The sequence below is a fragment of the Erinaceus europaeus genome, chromosome 15 (genome assembly GCF_950295315.1).
Source record: "Erinaceus europaeus chromosome 15, mEriEur2.1, whole genome shotgun sequence".
NCBI lineage: Eukaryota > Metazoa > Chordata > Mammalia > Eulipotyphla > Erinaceidae > Erinaceus > Erinaceus europaeus.
This window is the reverse complement of record NC_080176.1, coordinates 34,898,686-34,903,514: the sequence shown is the minus strand read 5'-3', so window position 1 is coordinate 34,903,514 and position 4,829 is coordinate 34,898,686. Positions and strand designations below refer to the sequence as shown.

General features: G+C 40.4%; 1 pseudogene; it reads left to right on the top strand.

Annotated features, from left to right (window-relative positions):
• Positions 1 to 373: 373 nt before the first annotated feature.
• LOC132533240 (U6 spliceosomal RNA) lies at positions 374 to 473 on the top strand (annotated as a pseudogene).
• Positions 474 to 4,829: the final 4,356 nt, after the last annotated feature.

The window sequence follows — 4,829 nt, the reverse complement described above, 5'->3', positions numbered from 1 at the left end:
CTAGGTCTGTCCACGAAGACTCCAGACCCAACACCCTCTTAGGAAGCCAACCTAAAGGAGTTCAATATTGTCCTTAAACAAATATTTTTGTTGTACTACACCAAAGTGAAAGACTCTGGGGTGGGTAGGGGGAGAGTATAGGTCCAAAAAGGATGACAGAGGACCCAGTGGGGGTTGTATTATAATGTGGAAAACTGAGAAATGTTACACATGCACAAACTATTGTATTTATTGTCAAATGTAAAACATTAATCCCCCAATAAAGAAAAAATTTTTAAAAAGAAAGTATGAAAAAATGAAAAAAAAAACACTTTGCTTAAGGAGGTAAACAAAATGCATTGGGATGGTTTCTTTTTAAAACAGCAAAGTGAGTATTTCCTTTGGCAGCATATAGTCAAGCTGGAACAATATGAAGATTAGCATGGTTCTTGTGCTAGGGTAATATGCAAATTCATGACACATTCCACATTTAACAAGTAAATAAATACAGTGCAGGCCGGCGGAATAGTTCACTTGGATAATATATTGCTTTGCCCTGTGACCCAGGTTCAAGCCCAGCCTCCACTATGTTGAAGGTACCTTCAGTGCTATAGTCTCTTTCACTCTCTGCTTCTTTATTGCTATAAAAATGAAATAAAGGGAGTCAGGTAGTAGTGCAGGGGGTTAAGCACACATGGCGTGAAGTGCAAGGACCGGTGTAATGATCCCGGTTCAAGCCCACGGCTCCCCACCTACAGGGGAGTCGCTTCACAGGCAGTGAAGCAGGTCAGCAGGTGTCTATCTTTCTCTCCCCCTCTCTGTCTTCCCCTCCTCTCTCCATTTCTCTCTGTCCTATCCAACAACAGCAATAACAACAACAACAACGATAACAAGGGCAACAAAAGGGGGAAAATAAAATTTAAAAAATAAAATAATTGAATAGAATAAAATAAAATAGAATAAAGTGCCTGAGCAGGGGCCTATGGGGTTATCTCAGCAGCACAGCACAGGAATGGCACACCTCATATCCTAGGTTCAAACTGCAGCACAGCATATACCAGAATGGAAGACAGTTCTGCTCCCTCTCCCTCATGCTCTTAAAAATAAGTAAATCTTAGGGTGGGGGTATAGCATAATGGTTATGCAAAGAGACTTTCATGCCTGAGGCTTTCAAGTTCCAGGTTCAGTCCCCCACACCGCCATAAGCCAGAGCTGATAAAAATACATACATACATACATAGTTTTAAAAAATAATAAGTCTTGGGCAGGGGTAGATAGCATAATGGTTATGTAAAGAGACTCTAGTGCCTGAGGCTTTGAAGTCCCAGTTTCCATAAGCCAGAGCTGAGCAGTGCTCTGGTAAAAATAATAATAATAATAAAGTCTTGAAGCCAGGTGGTGGAGCACCTGGTTGAACGCACATGTTACAATGCTCAAGGACCTGGGTTCAAGGTCCTAGTTCCCATCTGAAGGGGGGAAGCTTTGTGAGTGGTGAAGCAGTCATGCAGGTGTCTCTGAGTCTCTCTCCCTATCATCCCCTTTTCTCTCAATTTCTGACTGTCTCTATCCAATAAGTAAATAAAGATAGTACAAAAAAACTTTTAACAAAAAAATAAATCTTTTTAATGACTGAGCAAACAATTGCTCAACACCTGTATTTTGCCACCTCTGTAAGGCGCTAGGGATACAAAGACAAATAAGCAACCATGCCTCTTTTGGTCTGCTCAGTCTAGAAGAAAAGGCAGATTTGGTTACAGTGGGACAGTAGCTGTGGAAACACATCACAGGAGTTGAAGAAGTTGGCATGAGAGTAGATTTGGATATGGAAAGAGGAGGGAAAGCATCAAATCCTCAAAGATTCTGAATACCACTTAAGGGCACTCTACTCTTCCCCCACCCCCACCCCAAACATTTGGAAGCATTGCGACTGGTTCAGTTGGGGCATGGCATGCAGATTTTCACTTTAAGAAACTCCACCTACAAGGTATAGAGGATAGCTTGAAGGAAGTGGCCCCAGATGCACATAGGGACTTGATAAGGATCACTGCAGCCTAACTGAAGAGTTTTCAAGGCAGAACAGGTGTGGACTGTGGCCCATGTGCCTTATTAGAGTGGGGCAGGGAGGTAGAAATCATGTTTTGGGTCACTGAAGAATATACTGATTTTCTTTTCATTTTTTTTCTTTATTTGCTAAGGGGTTAATGGTTTACAGTAAATACAGATGTTGATACATGGGTCAAATTTCTCAATTTTCTATAAAATACTCTCACTTCCAGCTTAGGTCCTCCTAGAATACACTGATTTTATAATTTAGTACATTGCACTTAAAGAAGTGTATCAGTAGGGCAGGGGTAGGTAACATAATGGTTATGCAGAGACTTTCATGCCTTAGGCTCCAAAGTTCCAGGTTCAATCTCCTGCCATAAACCAGAGCTGAGCAGTGCATCAGTAAAGAACTGTAATAGATTCCTCCTCAGCCTGTTGAAAGAAAGAAAGTCTAGAAGCCAGAAATGGGGTCAGGGACACAGCACAACAAAAACACACAGGGCCAAACATGACGAATAGCCAGAGCTGACCCATACTCTGAATAAAAATAAAAATAAAAATAAAAAAGAAAGAAAGAAAGAAAGTAAGAAGGGAGGGCAGGAGGTGATGTATTGATTAGGGTGCTAAATTTGAGAGCATGAGGTTTAATGCCCACCATCAACAAGTCACAGGGATACTCAGGTCCTCTTTCTCTCTCTCTCTCTCTCTCTCTCTCTCTCTCCCTCCTTTATCTTGTGTTAATAAATAAGATCCTTATTTTTAAAAAGGAATAGGAGGTGGGGATAAGAGAAGGTTAGGAAAGGAGGAAAAAATGATTCAGGTCCAGTGTTTGACCTGAAGTCCTTTGTTCTGACCTAGCTGTTGAATTCCCTTTATTTAGTTTACAATCTCTTTTACAAGACAAAGGGCTTCAAATGGCCACAGGCATCCTAGAACGGGTGGGAGAACTCATATGTGTAATCTAGAGATCTGATTTATATGAATTTGCCAAAAGAAAAAAGAAAAGAAAAAAAGGTGGTCTGGGAGGTGGCGCAATGGATAAAACATTGGATTCTCAAGCATGAGGTCCCGAGTTCAATCCCCAGCAGCACATGTACCAGAGTGTTATCTGGTTCTTTCTCTCTCTCCTCCTATCTTTCTCATTAGTAAATAAATAAAATATTTTAAAAAAAGAAAAAGAAAAAAAAAAGAAAAGAAAAAAAGAAAGAGAAAGAAAGAAAGAAACCAGAAACAAGGGAACCGAAGGACTTGTGAGAACTGTGGTGGTGATCTTTGAGAGGTGAGAGGGTGGGGATACTAAATTTGGTGGTGGGTGTGATGTGGAACTATACATTGTAATCTTATAATCTTGTAACAAACTATTAATAACAAATAAAAATATTTAAAAAAAAAAAAAAGCACTGGGCCTTGGCAGTGGTGCAACAGTAGACTTGCAAGCATGAGGCCAGGTAATAGAACAGTAGATTCATGGCAAATGCCAGAGTAAAGCTCTGCTTCCTTTTTAAATAAGTAAATATTTTTTCTTTTCTTTTATTCCTACCAGGGTTACTGTGGGGCTTGATGTCTGCATGAAGAATCCATCTCGTCTGGCAAACATTTTTTTTTAATAGAGACAAAGATAAAGAGAGAGGAAAAAAAGAAGCTGTAATACAGTTCGTGAAGCTTTTCCTCTGGAGGTGGGGTGGGGAGGACAGACTTGAGCTGAGGTCCTTGAGCATGGTGACATTTGTACTCTACTGGGTGCACTACTGCCCCACCCTAAATCATTACTTTTTTAAAAAGGCAACAGCATAACAATCATGGAAGTTTTTTCAACAATAGCTTATTGCTGTGATTAAAGTGACTTTTTAGGTGGTCCGGGAGGTGGCGCAGTGGCTAAGGCACTAGACTCTCAAGCATGAGTTCCTGGGTTCAATCCCAGCAACACATGTACCAGAGTGATGGCTGGTTCTTTCTCTCCTCCTATCTTTCTCATGGATAAATAAATAAATTCTTTAAAGTGACTTTTTGAGTCCGGAGATAGCTCACCAGGCAGATGGAAAGAAACAGGCTGGGCTTATGGATCGACCGTCCAACATTCATGTCCAGCAAAGAAGCGATTACAGAACTAAAACTCCTTCCTTCACTCCTAAAGAACTTTGGTCCATAGTCTCAAGTGGGGGAAAGTGATAGGGGAAGATGACCAGAGGGCTCTGAACCCCAATTCCACCAGGACCTGAAATGTTTGTCACCAGGAATCTGTTTTATACCATCATTGAAAGGGTAGTTAATCTGGAAAACACCAGAGGAAGTCAGGCAGTTTCACTTATCTAAGAGAGAAGAGAGAAAAGGAAGAACACTCGGAAGTAGTAGTAGGTGTAGGTGTGACTTAGGAAGGAAGTGAATAAAAATGGGCAAATAGAGATATAGAGATAGATATGGTGAACCCATATCTGTGACCTTAAGAGAACTATTGCAGTTTCTGCTGGGCAGGGATGAGGCACAGAGCTCTAGTGGTGGGAACACTGTGGAAATACACCCCTATTTTCTTTTTTATATATATATAAATATAAAATATATATAAAAAAATTAAAATATATATATTAATTTCTTATTATTTATTTATGATTGGACAGAGACAAAGAGAAATTGAGAGGGAGGGGGAGATAGGGTGTGAGAGACAGAAAGACACCTGTATCTCTACATCACCACTTGTGAAGCTTTCCCTCTGCAGGTGGGGATCAGGGGATTGAAACAGTCCTTGCACACTGTAGTGTGTGTTTAACCAGGTGCACTACTGTCTGGATATATATATATTTTTTTTA